Here is a 27,493-nt window from a genome sequence, read left to right as displayed (position 1 = left end):
TTGTCAGTGATTAGATAAGTAGCCTCGGATTTTTTTTTCCACGCTGATAGCATAGCTCAGACATACAATTTTTGGCTTTCTGTTGTCTCAGCCCCATGACAGGTCCCCCTCACGACACTGGAGCATTAAAACTCTGACTTTCTTATTAATATCCCTTCTCTTCACCCCTGGACACACTTAAACATTGTCCCATCTGGATCGGTTTCATATTGCTAAATGCATTGATTGTCAGGAATTATCTGAGGTGGGGTTTAAATGTGTAATGTGCTGGAGGCGAGGATATTTAGAGGAAAGCCAGTGCTTTAATGGGAAAGGAAGGAATGAACCAAAGGGGAAAAATCCGATTGCTTCCGTTGTCAAGACAATGTTTGCCCTGACCATAACACTGGAAAGCTGCTGATTGTAATCAAACTTATGGCAAACTTGTTTTTGGGAAATTTGTAGGGAAAAATCTTTTACCCAGTGGATTCATGAAGAGGAATATCTGGATGTGTGGATTAGAAATTTGTTCACAGGAAAATGCATAGAACTATAGTCTCCTCTTGGGAGACAGTAATATCATTGAAGCTAATTTTGGGTGTGACTGGTCAGACTGCAGTTTTGCTATAAACCTGTAACAACATGGTAGTTTGTGCAATGCTTGTAAAATGCATAATTGTTGTCAAGGTCATCAAGTGATTAAAAGCCACTCCTCTGAGGCATTTCTCAGTGTAAAGATAAACCTAAGCTAACAATCATTGTCACAATGAAATAGGAAAAATCAAATGATTACAAATGAATTTTTCTTTTAATTCTTTATTCATAGCCTTGTGGTGACTCTTGAAAGAATTCACGTGAGCATCCATCTCTGTTCTAGTAGCTGGCGTCTGTATTTGACAATGATGAATGGCACTTATAACTTTGAGAAACGTTTTTTCATGGGTCTATCACTCACTGTAATAGATGAGATAATGGGCTACTGAAAAAAAGTGTTAAATGTATTACTTTTGCTATTCGTTAGTTTTGTTTATTTGGGTTTTATTCATTATTGCACTGCCTCTTCTAACCAGAAGCTCAGGGTTAACTTTATTTATGGCTGTCTACTTCAGAGCTAAGGGCTCCGTTAGCTGCTGAATAGTTGATAGTTGCTGGATCTGTTAAGTCATTAATCGTTGTAGCTCTAGTTTCATTGTATAAAACATTGAAGTAAGCAGCACTGCCCAATGCAGGCTCATGTTGAAGCCAGAGTTTAACATTCTATGTAAGTGTTTGGCTCATGTATGTGCTAGTAGTCAATGTTGGTTGAAACACATTCCTTAAGTTTTGAAGGCACCTGTATCTGCCCACCTCTGTTTCCTCTCACGTTTACACCCTCACACAAACTTCTTGAAATGTCTACCACATGTCCCCTTCAGCTAGACCCTGTCTTTCAAATGATCACCATAGAATTGATTAGTATTCAAAAGTGAAAATCTGTCTTTTGTGGTGCTTACTGGTTTATCATTTCATGGTAATCTGGTAAATTATTTGCATGAAGCCTTAGTTTGATATATATGATTTTCTACTGTGCAGTAAAATGTACTTTCAGCTGTCTAGCATTAAGAAAGTAGTTAACCTACCATGTTTCAAGATTCTAAAATATCTTTTGAGTGAACATGCATACTGTTGGCTACCAAAAATAAGTTGATCCCGATCTTAAATTTTTTTTAAAAAGCTATCAATTAAGTTGACAAACCTGTTACGGACTAAGTGAAATACCATTTATTTCAATTAGCGTGTGCATAACAGGCTCTGAGTATCAAATACTCCATTTATGCTGGGAGGCTTTTGATCAGAACTGAATTTGATCTCTGCTGTTTATAGAGGCGCTCACTTCAGTGTATCTGAGTGAGGTTATACTGTAGAATGATATACTAGCTTTCAATACTGGCTCATTTTTAATTAGTGTAATAACATATTAAGGATCATATCAGAAAACAGCTCTTTTAAATGTAATTATTCCAGAAGCAGGAATGGGTGACAAGTATGGTTTATTGTTGTCTCTCCCCAAATCACTATTATCAAATTACTAGGTTGATGCTAGCACTTCGTGATCTATTTTCTCTAGTGATTGGCTGAAATTGATATTGTGTAGTGAATGATAAAGTACATTTGTGAGAGGTCCACCTTTTGATTCATTCAAGAAGAGTTCAATTAAGCTGAACACTACTATTGTATCCCAAATACAATTCCACCTTAAGGACATCTCCCAAGCCTTGGTGCGCACGCAATGCATTTTAAATGAAGACAGCTACAAACTTGGTAAAAATCTGAATTTACTGACCTAGTGTAAATGGAGCCTTGAGATTAGGTAGACTTTTTTATGTTTGTTATAAAGCAGTAAGTCTCTGAATATTCCAAGTGAGGAATTTTATCTAATCTTATCAAACCAGAACAAGAACTCTTCACCATTTTTCTTTGGCAGAAATGGCAGCTAAGTAAATAAAATGCTTTGTCTTGAGATTGAAAAATAGACATGTGAATATTGCACTGGTCACAACCCTGGTAAAATAAATATCCTTTGGAAAATAAATATTATGACAAACAATGGTAGCACCTCTGTAATTGAAAGGGAATGAGTGATGTGGATTTCAGTTGTAGTCGAACTGCATCAGAAGAGTTTGGAAGCCCAGTGTTATGTTTAGATGATTATGCAGTAATAGTGGACTCCCAGCCTGCACATTTGATGGCATATGCAGGGGCTTCTGAAAATTTGCTCAATTTAGTGTAGGCCTTGCCATGTAAATAGTTTATTTCCTTGTAGCATCTGTTAACGGGAAAAGCGTGGAATGCAGTGTGACATGTTTTTGTATCTTATTTTTAACCTGTAAAAATAACATTTTTGAGAAAATATCAGTTTGGCCATTGATAATTTGCAGTTAAATAATTTGAAATCTTCAATTAGATACTACGTCAAATCAATAAGCTGTATTTAAGAAAATAGACACATTTTTATCGCCATTTATTAGGGACACGTTTGTTGTTTAATTTAATGTGAGAGTCAAAGGATTTTGGTCATGCATTTTTGTCTCCTCTTCCCTACCTCTTTCCGTTTCTGCTGTCCTCCGGCCTTACAACTTTTTGTTGGGCAAATTGGAGAAAGCAGAAATCTGCAAGATACTTAATGGGGGAAAAAATTGGATATTCCCATTAGCTTCCAACTGCGAAGTTCCTGGATACAGGGAAGATACAATATATCTTCAGAGAATTAAAGATTACAGATGATGCTTGTGATACTTCAACTACTGCATTTGCATTTACTGTATTTTTCCCACTTCTATTTCTATTTGTTAGGCTTTAATGTGTTTAAAAACTCTGTTAAATAATATTGACTCTTGTGCTGCTATGATGTACAGTTCTCATTAGTTTGTGGTGGAATCCTGCAGATCATCAATAAGGTAGACCTGAAATTATCCCACTCTTAACTATTTTAAGTACAGTTTAATATTTGCGGCCAACTTGGTTCCTGTGCACGAATGGGTTTTTATTGCACCAGTTTAATTATCTATTAACACTTTTGAATGTATGCATGTAGAGTGAAAATTCAGTAGCAAATTACATTTAGCTGATCTGGGTATTGTTTTGCATCGAGCTTATTACAATATAAAGGCAAGAGATTAGTACAAATATTTGTATTACTGTTTGGATAGAATAGTTTGTTAAAGAGTTGCATTGAATTATTTCAGCAAAATGCACTTTCCCCTTCACTTCAAAGGGCTCTGACTACAAAGAACATCTTTTATCATTTGTTAATATGCTTTAGTATAGTGCACGCTCAAAAAATCAATTCTATCTCTTCAAGCTCTCCCTCTGCAGTCTGAGGTCAACCAAGGTCAGGTTCAGAACCAGATGTGATTGGCTCAGTATTAGAAGTGATTGACTGCCAATCATATTAGAGGGATCAAGGTCAGATGTTAGTGCCTTCCTGTTGATTTCGAGGCATATGGCATCTACTACCCTACTCCCTTTTCCCCATCACCACCCCGCTGCCCCTCAACTGTAAGCAATAAGCTTGATAGCATTGGACAAACACTATCCGTTTTATTACTCAAAGCAAGAAATTAAATTGGGAACTGTGCCTTAGATTTTACTGGTGAACATATTGAACTAGATGCCAGCCTTGATCTCGCCTCTGACTCAGAAGGTTGAGAGTTCAATGACCCCTCCAGAGACTTGAGCACATAATCCAGGTTGACACTTCAGTGAAGTACTGTGGGACTGCTACCCTGGTGGAGGTTATGTATTTTGGATGAGATTTTAAACTAATCAAGGAAGAGCAGAGGTGTTCTTTCCAGTGGCCTGACTAATATTTAACCCTTGATCAACATCACTAAAACAGATTATCCAGACATTTATATCGTTGCAGTTAATGGGACCTTACTGTGCACAGATTGGCTGTGTTTCCTTAGTAACAATACTTAAAAGTATTTCAGAGGATGTAAAATACTTGGGACATGGTGAAAGATATTAGATAAATCAAGTTTGTCCTTTAGCGATAATGCAAAATTACAAACTTTTTTTTGTTTTGTTTTGGCAAATGATTGGGCAGTTCATAATATTCACTTGTGCAGTGTTTCTGTTGTGGAAAAGGAGGAAGGCCTAGTTGATGCAATCTATTTTTGTGTTCATCAGGGATCAATGGACAATGCCATGAATAATTGTTTTACCTTTGGTGCTTATATTGGCATCACTTACCTCCAGTCCAGGTATTGCAGAATAAAATCCTCTATTCTGTCCCTAAAATTGGGTTTGACCCAGCACCAGAAGACCCCTCCTTTAGTATACTGAATAAATTTTTTGTATTTTGAGTAGGAGACTCAATAATGTCTATTTGATACTTGTTAGAATTCTGCAGTGAGAAAAGATTAGGTGACTAGAAGTATTTTTGTACAATGCATGGTGTTTTGGTGAAGTCTGCATGCGCAGTGTTCGAGGTGCTTCTTGGAGCATCTGGGAAAAATGTGCCATAATCAAGTATGAATTGAATTTGTTGGCCTTTTTTAGATCTTTTAGACATGTCATAACTTTTTTTTATATTTTACTCCCCTTTTCTTGCCTCCTAGTTTTTAACAGTAAATTTGAAGGCCAAGGGGTATATTATTCTGTGTGAAAAGATTGAAGAGAAATTATTTTGGTACACTGGGGAGGTTCATTATGATCATTTAACAAATGTTTTGAAAGTTGAATTTTATTTTTCCTCTCTTGAACAATGCTTTAGTTGTGTTAAATTTCTAGAAGACAAATTCCTTACTGTTGGCCTACTGTGACTCTTTATACTCAATAATAATTGTCCACTATATTTAGGATCTCATCAGTGTCGTAAGGGAAGTGTGAATCGTCTGGTCAAGAGGCAAATAATCTACTGTGAGGCAGCTGCTAAGCTGGCAATGTGGACCTGCATAGCAGTGCATTGTATTGAATATTGATGTATTTTCACCTCCTTCCACCTTCATTTTCCTGCACTAGGTAGATAACTTCACACCTGGAATACTGAATGCAGTTTTGGTCTCCGTACTTAATGAAGGACATTCTTGCCTTGGAGGCAGTACAGTAAAAGTTCGTTCAGTTGGTTTCAGGGATGAGAGTTGCCCTGTGATGAACAGCTGAGCAAGTTGGATCCATGCCCTGGAGTTCAGGAAAATGAGGGGTAATCTCATTGAAACATTCAAGATTCTGAAGGGGCGTGACAGGATAGACACTGAGAGATTGTTTCCCCTGACTGAGGAATCTGGAACATGAGGGCATGGTCTCAGGATAAGGAAAAGATCATTTAGGTGAAGAGAAATTTCTTCACTCAAAGGGCTATGAGTCTTTAGAATTCTCTATCCCAGAGAATTTTGGATGGTTCACTGTTGAGTATATTCATGGCAAGTATAACAGATGAATAATTTTTGATCTCTTGGGGAATCAAGGAGCAAGCAGGAAAGTGGCGTTGAGGTAGAAGCTCGGCCATGGTCATATTAAATGGCAGAGCAAATTTGTGGTCTTCTTTTGCTGCTGTTTCTTAATTCTTATAACTAGTTTTGCATGTTGTTTTCTCATAGCTGCGATTAGGAACTCAGCACTAAGTGGGAATGGAAGCATGGGTTGTTTGTTTAACTAGCTTGTTTAAATATAGAAGAGCAGCAATTATGTAGAACCTTTCATGACCTCAAGATGTCCCAAAGCACTTTACAGCCAATGACTTACATTTGAAGTGTAGTCAATGTAATGTAGGAAACGCTGGTGCCGATTTGCGTACAGCAAGCTCTCTTGATCAGCAGTGTGATAATGATCAGATAATCTGTTTTTAGATGTTTGTTGAGGGATAAGTATTGTTCAGGACACTGGAGAAACTTCCCTGTTCTTTTATGCCCACTTGAAAGGGAAGATGGCCCTCAGTTCAACATCTAAAAGGTTGCACAGTGCAGTCTCAATTATGTGCTTATGTCCTGGAGTGGGATTTGAAGTCACAGCTTTCTGACTTTGAGTTGGGACTGCTACCAATTGGAAAAATAGCTGATATAGGTTGTGACTGCCATTCATCCAAATCTTTCTGAACCTTATGTAACTTGAGGGAACATTTTCCCCCTGTCAGCGGGGTAAGTGCGGGAGCGGGTGCCGGTGGCCGGCCTTCCGATTGGTGCCCCCGGTTGGGGGGGCTGCCGCTGTTTTACGTGGGCGGGCCAATTAAAGCCCGTCCAGCGTGATGTCCGTCAGGAAGTGCTATGTGCTCCCTGTGCGGGCGGGGGAGGATTCCCTCAGTCAGGAGTGCGCTCTTTCGTGCATGTGCGCGAAAGAGCGCGCAGCTCTCCGAGGCAAAGTGCTGCCTCAGGGAGATTGGCTCCAATTCAAAGGTTGGCAGAAAGGTAATAAAAAAATTTCCCTGACATCCCCTCATGTGACACTGTCATATGAGTTGGGACATGTCCTTAACTTTTATTTAAACATTTGATAAACATTTAAAAGCCCTCATGAAACCTCATCCTGCCCGTGGATGAGGTTTCATGCTTTTTCTGAGGCCTGCCTGGGCTCCCGGCCTGCCTGCCAACCCAATGGGCAGGTCCATCAATCATGTTAATTAGTTTTTTAATGGCCTTAATAAGCCGTTGACAGTTCGGCGGTCGTGCAGCTAATTCGGCTGCGTGCCCGCCGAACTGAAAGCCTAAATGATGTGCAGTGCTGTCGGGATACACGCCCGACGTATCCCTGTGTCATTTGACGTGTTGGCGAGCTGGCCCTGCACCCGCTCGCTGACGGGAAAAACCTTCCCCTGGTTTGACAAACAATACATATGAATGATGCAGTGGGATAAATACGGGTCTTTTATCTAATGGCTTGGATTCAAATCTACCCCAGACTAATACTGACTATAAGGCCCTCTGTAAAGTAAGTTTGGGCAATCCCATTCAGGGAAGATAGGATGGCTGGCGTGGGAAACAAAACTAAAATCCTACACTTGTGGAAGGTGCTATTTTGAGATTGGGACTGAGGCTATTTCTTGGAGTATATTTTGCGTTTGGATGTACAGTACCTGACCTAAGAGTGCTTGATGCTAACAATGGGGGTGGAATTTTCCAGCCCCTCCCTCCAGTGGGATTTTCCGGTCCCGCTGAATGGCTCGCCACATTTTATGGCCCCGTCCACACCATGATGGAGTAGTAAAATTCCACCTGAAATGGGAAGAGTTTAATTCCCCAGCACTAACATCTCCCGTTTGTTTGGATCAAATTTATGCATAATTAACTATCTTAACTTAATTCTCTCCATCACAATCCCCCACCAACTCATTTTAGTAAAAGACAGTGAACTAAAGTAAATATTGTGAATTCAAAACATTTTTGGTAGGCTTAATTTCAAGTTAGAAAATTGCCGATGGATTTTAAATATTAAATTTGGAATGGTGTGCAAACCGCCCCCTACCAGCAAAAATATGATGATGACATCTTGTATCTATGAAGTGCCGTTGAAACAGAAAAAGGTTCTAAGGAACTTCTATTACCTGCATGCCAGTAATAGACCTGCAGTTTCACAGGCCAAAGTATTGCATGACTCTCTGTGCGCATCCTACAAACGCTATTCTCATCAACTACCAATAATCATCCCCCCGCAGTCCAAGAAAAATTAAATTCAGTTTACATTGTGTTTTGTCTTCCTTTTCATCCATAAGATATTGCTGCACCATAAGTATAAAGTCAAAATCTGGGAACATTCAATTACCTGTCAACTTTCACTATTCTCTAGGTGAGTCCTATCCATCATCGTGAACAATAGAAAATTTACTATCTGTTTTTAAAGCACTTAATAGAAGTTTGCAAACTTTGCTGGCCATATTGAAGTTGTGCTAAGGGTGTCCCGGAATCAGGCTGGGAACTGAACTACTCAGTTTCTAGAGCTAATCTTGGAAAGTGATGATGGCATACAGATTTTAAAAAAAACCTGAGATCCAGAATGGCATGTTATAAACGAATACTTGGATAACGTTTAATCTTTAATCTGGAATATGCTCAATTAGAAAGGAGTGCCAAGCAATGTTCCATGCAACAGCCTGGGAGGTACCATGTGGGCCTTGTTCTCTGTACAGTCTTACAAAACATTTAAAATGTTCATGCACAACCACTAAATTTTAAGGGGACATTGGTGCTATGGCATAAATATTATTTTACTGTGAAATTATCATTCTATTGCTTTACCTGAAGGCAGCAAGAAGGCTGAGTACTAGTTAGCACAACATTTTAAAGTGTCAGAGAATCCACTGCGTGTGGGAAGGGGAGAGGAGGAGACATGATGGCTAGGATTTTGCAGTTAGTGGCAAAGCAATGGTGCTCGCTGCTGACCTCTAGGAAAGCTGCCCATAAAGATCTAAAAATCTCTAGAGAATGGATTTCCCGTTTCCTGATGTTAATTTAAACCTGACAACAAGTCCAGGTGTCCAGCAACAGTGACGTTATCTGGCAGGTTAGACAGCCACTCATCTTGGAAAATTCTCAGATGGCAGCCCAGGAAGTGAAATGCACTAATTAAAGATTGTGATATACATTGTAGTAGCTGAAATTTAAAATTTAAAAAAAAAAATGGAATTTTTATCATGGAAAAATTTAACATTGCATAAATATAAAATTAGTTTTTCAGATGCAGAGAGATGGTTCAGCAGTAGTTATGACTTAGTACATAGTTTAAAACTCAGCTACAGTTGCACCTCATTTACAAGGCATGACTTTTTGGGAGATTTTTAACAACAATATCCAAATATACAGTACCCAAGGTGATCTCATCAGTTTAATGTTTTCTAAAGGTTGTGGGATCTTCAACAGCAGGAGGTGCAGGTAATCATTGACAGCAACCTCTGGATCTCCACGTTTAATTGCATATGTGTGGACTGCAGAAGTTGCTGTCAGTGTCACAGGTTAATGACAGCAAATGCTGGCAGTTTTGCCACCATTACTATCACAAAATCCACACCATTATTTTTTTTTTTAAACAAGCCGATTCAAGCAGAATGCTTGAGGCTGCCTCATTTGTGCATGAGAGAGATTTGGCACCAGCAACTGGAGATATCTCAGTACTCAGCTGCATTATGGATACATACCGTAAAATGGCTTCTAGGAGGAATTTCTTCTCTGAGAGTTGTTGATCTTTGGAATTCTCTTCCACTGATAGCAGTGGAGGCCAGGTCACTGAATATATTCAAGGCCGAGTTTGATGTTGTTATGATCTTATGTTCATAGAGTCCTTCTTCGTGCACAATCGACAGTGTATATAAATTCCTTCTAACATTCCTTTCTATAATGTCCTCTTTGCCAATGACAGTAAGATGGTTATACTGTGATTAACCTCTTGATGAGAGATAATGTTGCCCCCATCATTAGCGTCTCTTACCCAGATGTGGCAATATTAGTTCTCAGTTCAGGGATGCCTGCTTAGCTTTACAACTTTTCTAATGAAAAAATGTAAAGTTTTTTTTTGTTTTTCCCAATCTGTATGCTCTTCCTGTACCCTTACCTATTTTATGGACCAACTCAAAAGTCTAGGTTTGTTCATCTTCCATATTGATATACTAGCAATTTAAAACACAGTACTACGTTGTGCTTGTGAACATTGGTCTCGGCAAACGAGAATTTTAAGTTCCTTTTTGAGCCAGTTTGTTCTTCATATGGAAGATACCAAAGTACCTTGGGTTTCCTAAGATTAACTCCATATAGTTAAGCTACAAGCAGTGCAGTGAGTGATTGAGTTAAAAGTGGAATGAACTTTGATGTTGCAGTCTTGATATGGCACATTGCTGTCCCCTTTTTTCTAGGAATTGATCTTTGTTGGATTTCTGTTGGCAGCGTTTGACTACAACTAAATTATAGTTTTGAGAGCCAAAGAAAAACATTGGAAACAAACATGTGTTCATGGTTTCCAAAGTTATAGTGCCAATGACGAGTTAAAGTATTTTATTAATTATAAATTTGCCACAAAAAAGACAATATTGCTTCTAAAATAGCCTTGTCCTTTCCTTAGCAAAAAGATTCAAATGTTAGAGACCACTTTCTCCAAAGGGATTTAACCTGATTATTGTGCAAATGAATCCTTATTTTCCAATTAATCGTCCAAAAAAATGTGCTTGGATTGGAACTGCAACAGAAAATGTGTTTGAATCAAATGTGCTTTTGGCACATTACCAATCTCCTCCTTTTATTTACCGTCCTGATACTGTGTACCCTCCTGTGAGGGTGTGGCCATATTGTTTATGGCTAGGCATGTGTCAGTACAGTCCAAAGTCAACCATGTGCTGATTATTTCCTTGCAGAACTTTCCAGTGCCTTCATGTTTGAGGAAGGTGGGGGTGATTGGTTGGTTTTCTAGAAGGCTGTTTTGATCTTTGGAGAGGCATGTTGAGAATTGGTAGACAGGAATTCTGCAGCTGAATGAGATGTTCATCCAGCCAGATTTCATTGTACTAACCAAGCATCTGTTGATGCAACATTCTGCATTGTGACTAGCCAAGAAAGTATTCATACAAACATACAAAATAGCAGCAGAAGCAGGCCATTTGACCCCTTGAGCCTGCTCCAACATTCAATAACATCATGGCTGATCTATGTTTCAAATTCCACATTCCCATCTACCCCTGATAACCTTTGATTCCCTTGCCTAATGAGAATCTCCACCTTAAAAATATTCAATGACCCTGCCTCCATCACTTTCTGAGGCAGTGTTCAGAAGTCGCACAGCCCTCTGAGAGAAAAAATTCCTCCTCATCTGTCTTGAAAGGGCAACTCCTAATTTTAAAACAGTGCCCCATAGTTCTGGACTCACCCACAAGAGGAAACATCCTTTCCGTGTCCACCTTGTCAAGACCACGCAGCATCTTTATATACTTCAACCAAGTCACCCTTCACTCTTCTGAACTCCAGTGGAAACGAGTCCAGCCTATCCAACCTTCCATGTATTATAAAGAATAGTAGGTGGAGATTAGATGTGAATACCTTTTGGAATCCAGGCAGTCAGTTTGTTGGAGTACAGATATTTCAGACCAGTCTCAAAGATGCAATGAATGGTGCTGGGTATGTATTTGGTGGGGGGTGGGGGGGGGGGGGAATGGTGGTGGGGGTGGGAGTGTGGCATGGAGGTTGTAATATGCTTTGCTTTTAGAGTTTGATTAACAAGATGCAGAAAATTGTTTCTTTTTCTTTTGTAGGAATTATTTAATTAGAATAAACAATATTCCTCATTCCGCATGTTTATGGAATGAATTTGTCATGACCAAATTTGAAGTGTCAAACTGAAGAGAGTAGGCTCATCCTTCACACCCACATGCTGTGCAGTAAACATATGAATCTTACTGAAGGTGAAAGACTTTGATAGGCTTTGAAATAGCTGAAACTTTTCTTTGCCATTAGAAATGCATGGGGAATGCTCGACTGGTTCTGACATTAATTGAAAGTATGCAATAGAGCCTGTCAGCATATTTAAACCCTCACAAGAACCAGCTGATCAGATAAAGCGGAAGCTCATTTGCTGAATTAATGTGCTGAAAATTCAGGTAATTTGCCTCTTGTCTTGGTGTGTTTACCAATCTGCCTATTTACAAAAGCTATTTTTCATTGTTAATTCACATCAGGTTTGGTCTAAGGTCTGAAATTGTGTGATATATTCTATAATATGTAAATGGTACATATGGCAATTAAAGTATTTCTGTGCGATAGGCAGTGACTTCAAGTAGCTTTGTTTCCTATGTTCTGTTCAACAGAACAGCTGAATAAATAAACATGGTGAAGGTGTACATAAATAAACTTTAAAAGCAAAACAGAAAAAAATTGTGGACTTGGCCATTTCTTTTTATTTAAAAATCATCCTTGTTCCTTTAAGACTAGATACAGACCATGAACTGAACAGAAGTAATCTAACAAATTGCATGACCTATTATTGTTTAACCATTGCAGGCTTAAGTTGTATAGCATATGATATTCGTACAACAGACAACACACAGCAAATCTTGAATAATAAGTTATTCACTGCATACGTGATGTGTTGGTGGTATTCATTGTTTTCCTTCATGCCAAATTATTTAATAATGCTTATGGCTGAAACTATGTTCTCTCCTCCTCTTCCTCTGCTACATACATAAATTTTCAATTAATGCTTCAATTTTGTATATTTCAAATTGTGTCTACTTCATGTTTGACCTTCAGGATTTCTTTAAAAAGGTTATTTCCTTTCAGAATCTAATAAGTTGCATGACCTTACCTTGGTATACTAGGATGTATAGTAGTGTCGTATAATGGGATGTGCAAAAGCATTGGAATAGGAGAGTAGGTAACTTTTTTCCTTTATTCTTTCATGGGATGTAGGCGTTGCTGGCAAGGCCAGCATTTGTTGCCCATCCTTAACTGCCCTTGACCTGAGTGGCTTAATAGGCCATTTCAGAGGGAAGTTAAAAGTCAACCACATAGTCGTGGGTCTGGAGTCACAAGTAGACCAACTGAGTTGAGACTACCATTGATTGTTGTGAAAAAACCCATTTGGTTCACTAATGTCCTTTAGGAAAGGAAATCTGCAATCCTTACCCAGTCTTGACTACATGTGACTCCAGACCCACAACTATGTGGTTAGCTTCCCTCTGAAATGGCCTTTTAAGCCACTCAGGTCAAGGGCAGTTAAGGATGGGCAACAAATGCTGGCCTTGCCAGCAACGCCTACATCCCATGAAAGAATAAAGGAAAAAAGTTACCTACTCTCCTATTCCAATGCTTTTGCACATCCCATTATACTACACTGCTATACATCCTAATATACGAAAGTAAGGCCATGCAATTTATTAGATTCTGAAAGGAAAATAACCTTTTTAAAGAAATCCTGAAGGCCAAACATGAAGTAGACACAATTTGAAATATACAAAATTGAAATATTAATTGAAAATTTGTGTATGTAGCAGTGGAAGAAGAAGAGAGAACTAGTCTCAGCCATAAGCATGAATGGCTTCCTTTGGTGCCGTTAAAATTCTGTGATTCTGATTCTGTGATTTTATTAATGGCGCTTAAGTTCCAGCTGCCGTGGTCGGATTTGAACCTATCTCCCCAGAGCATTAACCTGAGCCTCTGGATTGTTAGTCCAGGACCATTACCACTGCTCACTACCTCCCCCATATTCAGCTCATTGAGCTTGTCTTGTTACTTTGTTAACAGTGACAGTTCTGTCTCTTTAATCCTAATTTCCTACCCTTTTCTCCATATCACTTAATCTGTCTCCATTTTAAACAATTTAATTGATTCTGCTTCTATGGTTGTCTGGGGCAAAGAATTCCATACTATAACCTTTTATGATTTTATTTCTTGTTCTCATTTGGTTCTAACTTTGTTCTGGGTAGTTATCTTACTTGTGGAAAGAGGCTTTATCTATCTAGTTATTACCCTTCATTATTTTCAGCACCCCTTAAAACTCATGGCTTGAGGAATACATCCCAAGTTTACACAATGTCGGATCATCGCTCAGTCCCTTCGTTTCAGATCTTATCTTGTTGACTTGTTACATAACTCCCTCCCAGGTCAGTTTATCCTCCTGAATATGAGATACCTAAAACTGAACACTACTCTTAATTAGGTTTGACCAGCACTTCCCAAAAATATATCTGGATTCTTGAATCCTTCTGCTCGTCTACTTTTGCACTCGGAATATGGAACTGATTTAACAAAATTGCACTTGGTGAGTAACCTTGCCCACCAGGAATGCATTGGGTAATCATGGTTATGCTTCCCATGATAAACTGAATTGTTGGAGTATGCAGTAAATGCACTCACAGTTTCTACATGTAGGTTCTTGGTGGATGAAGTTCCTTTGTAGGAGCACACGTTTGTAAAGGCAGTCTTTATATCGAGTGTGCTGCCTCATTGATTATGTTAAACTGCATTTGCCATCATCCTGCCCACTTGCTTTATCTCAAGTGTTCAGTAACTGAAATGTATTGCCTTGGAAAGGGGTGTTAAAGTTGTCAGTCCAAATTGTATTGAATGTGTGAAAATGAGCAGCATAAGGTAGTTGGGATGGGAGGTTATTTACTGTGAGATATCTCAAATTTCAGCATGGCTTGATTTTTTTTCATATGCCCTTTTGGAGAATAGATTTAAATGTATTGCTGTATTTTATTTTAATACATTTGAGTGTCAAAATTTCTTTAGCCTAAATTTACTTTCCCCCAAAATGTTCATATTTTCCAGTGTTCAAATGTAAATTAAACATTTTTCTCACATGCAGTACACAAGGTAATCTTTTAATTCATTAAAGAAAATTCTTCCTGATATTCAGTGCTGACTTAAGCTGTGCAGCACCTGGAAGTAGGTAACAAATGCTCCGCTTTACTGGCCTGTTAATGTGCTTTAACCCAATATTAGCTAGCGTTCCCTAAGAGGATGATTTTGTTTTTTTAATGCTGAAAGTCTCTAGACTTAGCCTTACAAAATGTTTGTTTTCTGCAGTCTGACTTCATCCTAAAGTGATTTTCACTCTTTTCACACAATTAATATTTAAGCTTAAAAGTGGAAAAATTAGGTAGGTTGGAATGGTTATTTCTTTACACCCATATTGTCTTTTTTGTATGTGAGGAAACAAAATACTAATTTGTTTAATCCATTTGAAAGAAAATATTTTGGCACTGAAGACAGAATGAAAGGAATAACTTAAATTTGTATGCCACCTTTCATGTTCTTAAGATGTCCAAGTGCGTTCCATAACTAATGAGTTACTTGTGAAGTGTTATTACCTTTGTCATGTAGGGATACGCAGTATGACAGCAAATATGTTCACAACGGATGCCATAAACAGAGGTGAGATAAGTGCCCAATCAATATGGTTTAATGGTGTTTGAGGGATAGGTGTTAGCTTGGATAAGTTTGGAAGAGGCAAAAATGAGTGCTTGCTTTTCAAGTTGGATAATTGACCATTTTGGGGAGAGACAGTAGCATAGTGTTAATGTCACTGGACTAGTAATCCAGAGGCCCAGGCTGATCCTCTGGGGGCACAGGTCCAAATGGTGGAATTTAAATTTAAATTAGTTAATGAATCTGGAATTGAAAGGTAATATCAGTAATGTGACCATGAAACCATAAAAATCCCATTTAGTTTACTGTTGTCCTTTAGGGAAGGAAATTTGTCATCCTTACCTGGTCTGGCCTACATTTTTAAAAATTAATTCATGGGATGGGGGCATTGCTGGCTAGGCTAGCATTTATTATCAATAATCCCTAATTGCTCTTGGGAGCTGAGTAGCTCGCTAGGCCATTTAAGAGTCAACCATATTGCTGTGGGCCTGGAATCACATGTAGGCCAGACCAGGTAAGGATGGCAGATTTTCCCTTCCCTAAAGGACTTTAGTGAGTTTAGTGGGTTTTTACAACAATCGACAATGGTTTCATAGTCATCATTAGGCTTTTAATTCCAGATTTTTTTATTGAATTCAGATTTCACCATCTGCCATGGTGGGATTCATATTTGTGTCCCCAGAGCAGTACTAGTCAAGCGGCAATATTACTACGCCACCACCTCCCCAGACCCGCAGCAATTTGGTAGACTTTTAACTGCCCTTTGAAATGGTCGAGCAAGCCACTCCGTTCAAGGGTGATTGGGGACGGACAACAAATGCTGGCCTTGCCAGCGATGCCCATGCCCCATGAAAGAATAAAATCAAACCTATACTGCTTTGGATGTGGGCAGTACTTGCAAGGCCATGTTTATGGCCATCACTAGTTTCCCTGAGAGCATAAGTCAACCACATAGTCTAGCAAGGGAGTCATACATAGGCCAGATGAGATTGTGGTAGTAGGTTCCCTTCCTATAAGGACATGAGTTTTGTAAAACCCATGGGGTTTTACAAAAATCCTGCAGCTTTCATGGTCATTTTTATTACATTTTACAGAATTTAATTTCATACGTTGTTGTGGTAGGTTTTCATCTCTCACTTTCTGGATTCCTGCATTAATGTACCTAGCTGGACTGTGAAAGGTTTGAATAGCCTTGATTAGACTAAGCATGCCCTTGGAAGGTTATTAAAATGTTATGGAGGAAGCGTAGATTGTTTGGGCTGTGTATATTTCTTTTTCTGCATGTGATTGTGTTTGCCTATGTTGTCCCCAATGATTTAAAAAAAGAAATTAGATAGTCTAACCTGTTGTCTACAGTCACCTCTGGTAGCATTCCATGGTCAAATCATCACCAAAAACATAGTAACTGTGTTCACTTAATGAAATGGTATTTTAATCTTTGTCATTTCTAAAATACTTCCTCCACCTGCCTGCCCTCCCCACCCATATTTTTTATAAAAAATTGTTTTAATTAGTGTATAATGCTGTTAAAGCCATATTTATTGACCTGCCCCTATTTGCCCTGAGAAGGTGATAGTGGGTCACCTCCTTGAGCTGCTGCAGTCCTTGTTATCATGGTGCTCTAACAAATAATCTTAGTATGAGAATTCCAGAATATTGATCCCCAATTAGGAAGCAATGACAAGTAAGTTATCTGTAAATTGGGATGGCGTGACTTGGTTTTGATGGAGTTCTGTGGCATTGCTGCTCTTGTTTGACTTGATGGTCAAGACCATGGTGATGTCAAAACCACCTTGGAGAGTTGCTGCAGTGCACTCTGTAGATGTTATATGTCAGATGCCACAGTGTCTGTCAGTGGTGGTGAGGAAGGATATCTAATGTCAATGAATTAAACTGTTTCATCTGGTTGGTGTTGAACCTTGAGTATTGTGGCAGTGGCACTTATCCAGGTGAGTGGTTAATATTTCATCACACTCCTGACCTGAGGTGTGTGGATTATGGTGAGGTTTTGAGGGATTGGGTGGTGAATATCAAGCCTCCACTCTACCATGGTGTTGAAGAAACAGTTGCATTTATATAGTGTCTTTCAGGACCTCAGTATATCCCAAAGTGCTTTACAGGCAATGAAATACTTTTAAAGTACTGTTGTAATGTAGGAAACATGGCAGCCCATTCATACACAGGAGGTTAAAGTTTGCCTAGTGAAGCTTATGGCATGCTTTCTCAGTGGATAAGTTATGATGGGTGATGAACCGCTGAACAGTCCCACTCCTGACCTTATGCTGGAGTGAAGCTCACTGATGAAGGAGATGATGATGGTGGTCATGTGGAACTCTTGTAATGATGTTTTTGGGTTCCAATGATTAGCCTCCACAACCACCTCCATCTAATGCAGGTTTTCTTCCACTGGCCTCCATTGACCTAGCTGCCTTAATACGATCTAAACTTGATTGAATGATGTCTTGATATTTGAAGACTGCTACCCTTGCCCCTTCCTTTAGGGTGTGGTCATCTAATTGTACTGGATAAGCAACCTAGAGGTTGCGAGTTCAAATCCCACCATGGAAAATTATGGAATTAAATTCAATGGATCTGAAAATCTTGGGCTGACATCAGAAAAAATGATCACGAAGTTGGTTAGACCGTCATTGAAGAGTCAACTGGTTCACTAATATCCTTCAGAAAAGGGAACCTGACCCCCTTGTTAATCAAAACTACACATAATCCCACTCCCATGAAGTTGACGCTTGATGCCCTCTGAAATATCTTAGCAAGCCACCCAGTTGTAAAACAATTACGCCAGCTCAATTTTTACACTTTGCTCTTTGTGTCTTGTACTGAATATACTGGCATAATACAGTTCAGTAGGTGGGAGTGTTCCTCTAGGACTTCAACTAAGTCCTATTTTTCAGATAAGGCAGGATAGTGAGTGTTAATGGGGGTCCTAGCTGAATGCACCCCTTAATTTCTGTACTTTTTTGAATTTCAAATTGGCTGGTCTTAGATTCTCATTTGTGAAATGTACACTTTTCCTTGATGGAGGAGGGCTTCTGTTAAGTAATGTAGAAAATTGCCCCATTTCGCTTGATGCGATACAACCAAACTCTGATAAAGAACTCTGATAAATTATATATTTCATGGCATCAAGAGGTCCCAAATTGTATTAGTCAATAGATGGAATCTTGTGCCCACCCCTGTGGTGAGTTTGGGCGGGGTGGGGGTGTCCCTTATTCAAACGTACTCTGTGCCTAACGGTGTGACCCAGCATTGGGAAGAGAGAGGAGAGCCACCCCCCTGCTTTTGTTGCCACTCCCCTCCCCTGTGATCCCCTCCCGCCATCACTCACCTTTGGCCTGGGATCCAGCAATGATCTTGGGCCTCAGATGGGCATCGTACCAGCAGCAGCTGCTCCCTCACCATTGACACCACTGTTTGTTAGAGCTGTTGGAATCTGATTGGCAGGCAGCTCTCAGCAGACGGGTTCTGCCGCCTCCCTGGTCCTCGATCCCAAGGAAGGCAGTGGGCCTTCCATAAAAGAGGCCTCGCTCTTCCTGGCTTTCCAGCTGGTGACCGAGACACCTGCCTCTTCCACAAGATTCTCCCCAATTAATTATTTTTGAAGTATCGATACTGTGGTTTCGTAGGCAAACATGGCTGCCAATTTGCAGAGATGAATAACCTTTTTTTGTGTTCTTGATTTGAGTAATGAATATTAGTTAAAATATTAGGACAGCTCCCTTCTATTCAGGGAGTATCAGAGGATGGTTTTATGTACAACTGAAATGATAGGCTTCAGTTTTTTGCCTTATGCAACAATGCATCACTGCTCTGCCTCTGCACTGAAGTATTATCCTAGATTATTTGCTGGATTCCAGGAGTAGAGTTTTAACCCACAACCTGACTCTCGCAAGAATGCTATCCACTGAGCCAAGATGGGCCTTTTAACAGTTCTGCCAAATTTATAAATGGTAATGTGCACAGCTTGTCAATTTCTTCTAATACTCCAGTGTATAATTGTATACTGCACACACTGGTGAATGTCAACATTCATACAATTAAGTAAAAGTGAATCCATAATATTCACTAACCTTTTTTTTGAAAGCACTTATTGGGGTTAGAATTCTACCTTTAGAAGTGGAGAGACGCTGTGATTTTAAGAGCATAATTTTTCGATGCTGCTTCAAGTGATGTAAAGGTCTTTTTTGCACTGAATGTTAACTAGCTGAGCGGCCTTTCCAAACAGTAGCTGTGCTGCGGATGCACAATCCATGGCATATTAAAAAGGTGCCATGGCTTTTTCACATTGAGCACTTTCACTCCACTTTATGCAGGATTCACTTAAATGTCTGACAAAAGGTTTGTAATCCAGTTGAGAGATCCATTAAGATAACTGAACATTTGCTTTTAATTGAGTTTCACTAATGTTTAGTGTCAGGCCTATCATTTGTTTTAATTCCTAAGATGCGGGATCCTGTTGGGACTAAGTGTATATGGAAAGTGCTTTGGAGTCCAAGATTATATGCTCACGTCCCTCCCTCCAGTTCACCTTTAAACCGATGACCCTCTGACTTGGAAGTCAAGAGTGCTACCACTGTCTTGCAGTTATCTACCAGTTACCAGATAGGTGGTTATGTGTCTTTTTTTTAAACTGCTTTCTTGTAGGATTTTCTCTCACAGCCCTGCTTTTTGGATGGCATTCAATGTTTTGCCCATGTTGTGGAATATAAATATTTCTATTTGGGTTGTGCTATGAATACATAAATAAGCTTTTTTTTCCAGGCTGAGCCTGGCAGAATTGCCCTGTAAATGTAGTCATTAGATGGGAGGTCTGATTTGGAAAAGGACTTTCATTCCAGTTTTCAAGGCAGAGGGGCTAGGGTTAGTAAAACTTTCAGACATGGAATAAAAAAAAAAGATGTTGCAGCTCCATTTATGCCTAACAGTAGTCAAGAGGTTGGATGACCAATTACAAACCTTTGCTAATATTGCTGTAATTTTATTTGTAACATGGAAAAAAGGAATGACCTGGAGAAACTATCCTTCTTACCTTTATTCCCAACTTTTTTTTCTCCAACCCACTGCCCCCCACCCACCCAGCCAATCTTCACTTAGTATTTGCCACCAAACAGTTGCATATTTCCTTGGCAAGTGAAGCTAAGGGTAGTACCAGCGTATCTTGTTCAGTGTGTTATGTTGCATTCAATGAGATGAACCACCATGTCACCCTCTAAGTTGTTTCTTAAAAATGTATAGCCGTTTTTCCCCCTTTTATCTCTTTGTATTCTGACCGAAAGGGGGAAGGAGGTAACCTTCCAGCAATCTTTAGTACAATTAGGAGAATGCTTTCTTCAACCTAATGTCCCTCCTCATGTTAAAATGCCTGAATTTAGCAATTTTATTTTTCCCTTTTGTTATATATACTTTTGGAAGTTACCTTTGAAATGAACTGCAGTGCTCCATGATCAAGATAATATTTTTTAGTTTCAAGCTTCCTTATCTTAATGTCACAATTTCATGCTGGTTTCTGTTCATAGTTTTAGAATGTTGAAACAAAAATCACGCGGAATGCTGCCTAGGGAAACTGACTGTTTAACCATAACGTATGCTGTTCAATATGGTCAAGTGAATAGAAAACGAATAATACGTGCAATGGTTGTGGGCTGTTGGGTTTTAGAGTTGTCAACTACTTGACATCAATATTCACAGAACAGAAATTTACTTAAGTAGTGACTAAGTTGCTAAATACTTGAACAAGCCAGACAACATAGCACATTGATTATTTTGGGCAGGTATTATGTGCTGTGAGTAATGGTGTTTTGTACCAATTTTGCAGCTCCTATGTTACAAAATGTTATTCCTTATTTATGATTTTTCACGAAGCCAATCATCTCTTCAATGGATAGTAATGTGGGTTATTTTCTCCGTTTTGTCCTTGAATTATCTAATTTCCTCCACCTTTCACCTTACTGGAGATAACTGAGATGGAGTCTATTAAGCTGATATGTTGCTTCCCTTGTGATTATTTGGTTAGAGTATTTCTTAATGCTGATTGGACGGTTCAATTTTCTGAATGTTTGCACTTTTATAAAAATCTGTTTCCAGAAAAGCCGATTAGTGGGTGTCATGTCGCTGTTTTCTTGCCTTATTGCCTCCTTTACTGACACATTTTAGTTAGTAGAAATGTGAAGCTTTTCACACGAGAGCCTACAGATGTTTTTCACTAACAAATTGTGCTTTCAGACCACCTCCTGGTGTGCTTTGAGAACCAAATCAAACAAAATGTGAAAATGTGTGCAACACATTGGGGATAAGTTGAGTTGGGGGGAGGGTCAGAATGAAAGAAAAGAACTATTTGCACCTGGTTTAATGCTTCAGCCTTCCTTCCAATACAGAACAGCTTTGCCTATGGATTTTAAATATATATTAAAATATTATGCAATTTAAATATTACATTAAATTGGATATTTGTAACTGTTAGTGTACCTTTTGTGGTTCACCTGAGTTGCATTTTTCAGCCATCTCTGGTGATGGAACAAAATTACACAACTATAGAATATGGTGTTCTCTGATCAGGAAAACAAACCTGATTTATTTTTCAAGCAGCCAAAATTTTTGAAAGACTGGGGTATACTCTGAACTGAGTGGTCAATAATAAAGATTCTATAGGAGGTTCTAAACCATGGGGAAAGAGTACTGTGACCATTTGTTGCAGCATTAGAATGTAATAGGAATATTTTAAATGTGTAGCATTTCACTGATGACATCGGCACAGTTTATTTACTGGCAATGTTATGCTGCATATAAGCAGTTTCACAGCTTTTCATATGATTTGTTAATCCACTTTTAGCAGTGTTTTTAATCTCCTTTTATAACCACATACTGCTGCTTGACATGGTGTAAGTGATATTTTCTGTGATTTTAAACATTGGGGAAAACACAATTTGAAATAAAGATGTGGATGTAAAGTTACAGGTGACCGTCTGGCACTTCCTCACTGTCTCTTGCCAGCACCTTGTACACCATGGCAGTGGAGGGATGTAGACCTGATTTCCTGCACTCCACTGAGTTCTGTATATTTGCTGTATTATTGTGTAAAAGTTTGAAGTGGATTGTTCCCCAGAGGAAGGGAAAAGGCTAAGGGAGAACACTAACTTGGTCACTCTAATGTTGACAAGCAGCTAGTTTCAGAGCATCGGTTGTGGAAGCTTGAACTGGTTTTGTGCCTACCTGAGGGCAGAAAATGGAACATTGGAAAGAAAAGTAAGTGAGAGAAGTGGGGGGTGGAGGTGGTAACAGTATCCTCAAAATTATATTTCACAATCTGTATAGTGTGCTAATGATTGTACAGTTAAGCGTTAAATCTTTGTTAAATGATAGCCAAATGCAATGCAGTTTATTTTTACAGTCTTCTGTTTTGGAGAGCAAGCAGATCCCACCATGAGAGAAGAGGCAAAAAATCAAGTCAAACAAAGAAGGCTAACAACATTTTAGTAGACTAATTGTATTAAACATTATTCAGTATGCATGGTAGAGGTGTAATCAGGCTACAGTATAAATGATAGTTGGCATTTTTCAGCATATTGGATGATTCACTTAAGTTAATTGTCTACCAAATTATAAATAACCCTGGGAAATTATGTGCCTTCTATATGGTCTTTTTTGGATTTGGTTTCATCCCCTTGCAATCTTTCTAATATTCTTTCCTAAAGTGGCTCTTGCTGAGGTATGGTTCTGTGAGGTCAGTACTTCCTCACTCCAGATGCTATTTAGTTCTGTCATCCTGAACGATAAATTGGCAGGACTGCTGAGGTATTACAGCCAACCCTGAGGTTGGATAAGGACAGCATCAGGTTTGACTGTAATGCCCTTACAGCCCAGTAACCTGCCAATTTAGTACCTCGCCTGATACAATGAGGGTGACCTGGATTTCCAGCTAGGGTCAGAATTGAGGAATGGACAACATAACTTTATTTCCCCAACACCAGCCTATTATGGAACATATATCCATTTTTCCTACAGTCCTTTCATACAACAGTGTAGACCAAGGGGTTTCTTTGTTCTCAACCTGGACATAATGCAAGTGGATTTTTATTCACTGTTCCAACTTCAACCTTGATAATTCAGCATTTAAAACTACATAAGTCAAAAATTTGATTGTTAATCCCACAATTATCATAAAAGTGCACCTCTACTTATAAAGAGGTAATGTTTTAGAAGTTGACTATTGTAGAATGAAATAATTTAGATGGGAGCGTTGAGTACATTGGATTTGCTAATTAATTTAATTGTAGTCCCTGTACTAACGCCAATAGTTGAAGTGCAAAACGTGACTTCCAAGCATTTATGTATACTGTGCTTCCTGGCTGTTAGGATTTGTAAATCGGATTCGGCTGCAAAATAATTCTGTTTGGGCATCCTCCCTGAGATCAAGAATATTCTATGCAGAAAACTATGATTGGAAACTTCCACCCTGCTACTTGCTGTGTGATGTAGTGTGTTAGTAGTTTAAACTCTGTCACAGGCCGATTGCTGGAATTAACCCAATGTTTGGGGTTTTAAAGCCAGGCGCTGCAGAAAACCCTATCAGATTAACAAATGCGGGTGCATTGACCATTCAATTGTAGTTCAACAAATTGAACTGTTATTTATTTCCTAAAGCCAAATTGAAAGAGATTTGTGAACTCTTGTTTGAGCTAATTCTGTGTACCCCCCATCCCCCTCGCCCCGCCCTAGCGCCTCTGGTAATTCATTTTAATAAATCTTTTGGTTACCTTGCTAATCGAGCAATTATTCAATGTGTAAGTAATTATTTGTTGTTTGATGTAGAGGTTTTTTTTAAGTGGTAGGATTTAACCTTTTCGTAGTTGATGTAGGAACAAGTAATTTGCTATTTTTCCCCCAGAGGAATCATCTCGGATAGTTGCTAAAATGTCAAATTACTTGGAATATATTGAGGAAAGTGATATATTTTACTTACTGTTCAACAACTTTCAGTTAACTTAAAAATTGGTCGTGTATTTTGCAGTGGCTTTTAATGATTTTTTTTGTGCTTGCTGCACATAGCTTAGATAAAAAAACTACTGTTTTGTGAAGGAAGTATGAATTTTAGCTTGAAGCAGAGCAGGGAGAGAGAAAGCGGGCCATTAATCCTCCATTGCAGTGATGAAGGAATATGAGTCATTTACCTTTTGTGTTACTTTGAGGGAAAAGTACAGTTAGTAAACTAGAATCATAGAATGGTTACAGCACAGGAGGAGGCATTTTGGCCCATCCAGTCCATGGTGGCTCTCTGTAAGAGGAATCCAGCTAGTCCCACTCCCCATAACCCTGCACGTTTTCTTATTCCCTTCAAATCCTTCTTATCTGATGCCCTTTGAAAAGCCCATGATTGAATATAGTTCCGGCAGCCTTTCAGGCAGTATATTCCAGATCATATGCACTCAATGGGTAAAAAGCTTTTCCTCCTGTCCCTTTGTTTTCCTTTGCCAATTGCTGGTTGAAGGACTTCTTTTCAAATGGATTAGTAGTCATGGATCTCCCTCCATTTATTATAATACTACGTAATACTCATAATATGAATGTTACTGCATGCAGAGAGTGTTTTAATAATGCTTTTTAAAAAAAACAGGCATTCGCCCTGTGTGTGTTTCTCACAGCAGAGTTTGTCTGTCATTAACCTGATGTTGGACAGTGACAGCCATAAATCATTGTCCATTTCCAGACAAAACCTGTGCTTTGTCTTTTTTGTTGCCATAGCAGAAAATGATATTTCACAAATGTATATTGTTGGGAAAGGTAGCAACATTTACATTGTGTTTTTTTTTAAACCAATTCTGGATACTCTGCAACAACAGATGGCCAAAACGGAGAAGGTTTTTTTCCCCTGAAACTTATTTCGCAGTGACCAATCACAGGAGAGTTCCAACAGCCCCGCTCCTGTTTTTCCACTTAGGCAACAAGGGGAAAAGATTTTTGTTTTGGTGGGGTCAAGACCCCGCATTGCTTCAGTGCCTGAGATCAGATGTGATTTTTGAACAGTTGGCCAATCCATGTTCAGGGTGCGTGCTTGCCATCCAATTAAATACAGCGAGCAGGCTCCCTAGGCAGAAGGACCAATTGGAGGCCTTCCAGCATTTAGGGATTGACAGCCGCACTTTCAGAGGTGGGAACTGCTGATGAATATGAGAGGGAGGGCATCACACAACAGAAGTGCCCTCTGAAGACTTCTTAAAGATGAGATTTATGTTGATTGCCTGATCGCTACTTTGGAGGGGAAATTTATGGACACAGTGGTGGCCCACTAACCTAACAAACGTGATCACAATGAGGTGGGGGGGAGGGGGTGGAGCAGTTTAAAAAAGTTATCTGGAGTACTGCCCCGCCACCCCCCCAGCTGCTCTTCCAAGTATCACATGTATTGAGCGGGATTCGGCAATTGTGGGGGTCCCAATTGCTCATTGGAAATTCCCCTCAATGGGCCCTTGAAGAGCCTTAATTGGCTAACTGTCATTTATGGATGGGAAGCTGTCACCCCCCAGCCCCTTCCCCTCAATGATCCACTTTTAAAATAGCGCCGAGGTGGAAACATACTGGAAAACTGGCACGCTGCTCTCTCAGGCCAATTTTCCAGCCCTCCCACCTCTTGTCATATATCATGGGTTCTGCCCAAGGTGACCCGTTTTTAAAAAAAATAATGGATCCAGAACCCAGCTGTACTCATCTGTTTGCATTTTCAAAATAAATACGGACGTACTCCTCTAACGTTATGTGACCAATGAGCAATTCACTCAAACACGCAATTGTAATTGTATTTGCAGCCAGACCCTCTGTCAGTTGTGGGAGCATATCTGAAATTCCATTGCTGAGTCTAACAATGTTTTCCCTAAATGTTACAATCTTATCACTCGTTTTGAGTATGATTGATGTAAATGAGGAGGCACCCTTGGGAGCGATGGGCAGTCACTGCAATAAAGTTTCAACCCACAGCTTTTGTGGACCCCTGGAAAGTCTCTGCAGACCCCAAGACCACTGTTCTATACCCTTCTGTCAATGGGAACAACTTTTTTGCTGTCGTGCACTCTTCTGCCCAGACCCCCCGTGATTTTGAACACCTCTATCAAATCTCCTCTCAACCTTGGTGAGAGGAGAACAGCCACAGCATCTCCCGTCTGGATAACTGAAGTTCCTCATCCCTGGACCCATTCTCAAAAATCTTTTCTGCACCCTCTTAAAGTCTTCACACCTTTCCCTAAAACGCGGTGCCCAGAATTGGACACTACTCCATTTGTGACTGAACTAGTGTTTATATAAAGGTTAATTATAACTTCCTTGCTTTTGTATCCTCTGCCTCTTTTTATATAGCCCAGGATCCTGTGTGCCTGTTTTTTTCAGCTACTTTCTCAACCTGCCTTGCCACTTTCAATGATTTGTGCACATATGCCCCAGATCCCTTTGCTCCTGCATTCCCTTCAGAATTGTACCTCCTATATTGCCTCTCCTACTTCTTCACACTTCTCTACATTAAATTTCACTTGTCATGTGTCTGCCCTTTCCACAAGCCTGTCTATATCCTCTTTATTCTCTTCACAGTTCACAATACTTCCAATTTTTTTCTTTCATCTGCATTTTGAAATTATACCCTATAGACCCAAGTCTAGGTTATTAACATATATCAAGAAGCAGTAGTCCTGGTACTGACCCTTGGGAGAATCCCACTATCTACCTTCCTCCAGTCTGAAAAACATGCTGATGAACTCTTTCCCATCAAGAACCACATCGTTCTTTTGTTGTAATTTTTCTCTTTCTATTAACAGTTTATATATCTGTTTGTACTCTGAGTCATCAAGTGAAATAGCCCACAGTTGTTTGATTTTTGGCATTAGATTCTCTATTCTTGTTCTCCACTCATCTGAGGGAGTAAACAGGAGATCTGTATTTGGTCAATATATATATCTGACATTGATGTAAGTGATCTAGTTTTTTTTACTTTAAATCAAGCCAACAACCTCCCAGCAATCACTACCATCTGCTGTGACTGACAGCACAGTACTTGGGTGTATCCTTCAGCCAAAGCCTTCCTAACCTGGGGCAAAAATGTAAATCTCTTTTCTGTGATTGATATCTGGACCATATTCTCATTTTTCTTGCTTTTAAAGAAAGGGAAGAATTTATAGAACTACTGGTCATAACTGTTA

The 27,493-nt window shown here is 39.3% G+C and overlaps 1 protein-coding gene across 5 annotated transcripts in view; it reads left to right on the top strand.

Annotated features, from left to right (window-relative positions):
- Window positions 1-27,493, top strand: part of LOC144684868 (zinc finger SWIM domain-containing protein 6) — a 189,347-nt gene that overhangs the window by 2,186 nt on the left and 159,668 nt on the right. Inside the window, exon 2 of one of the 5 annotated variants that reach the window (XM_078549242.1) lies at window positions 806-833. The exons of the other annotated variants lie outside the window; for them this stretch is intronic. The gene's annotated coding sequence lies outside the window, so the exon portion shown is untranslated. The remainder of the gene's footprint in view (window positions 1-805; window positions 834-27,493) is intronic. 5 annotated transcript variants of the gene reach the window in all.

The sequence above is a fragment of the Cetorhinus maximus genome, chromosome 1 (genome assembly GCF_964194155.1).
Source record: "Cetorhinus maximus chromosome 1, sCetMax3.hap1.1, whole genome shotgun sequence".
Taxonomy (NCBI): Eukaryota; Metazoa; Chordata; class Chondrichthyes; order Lamniformes; family Cetorhinidae; genus Cetorhinus; species Cetorhinus maximus.
This window is presented reverse-complemented; position numbering and strand designations above follow the sequence as displayed.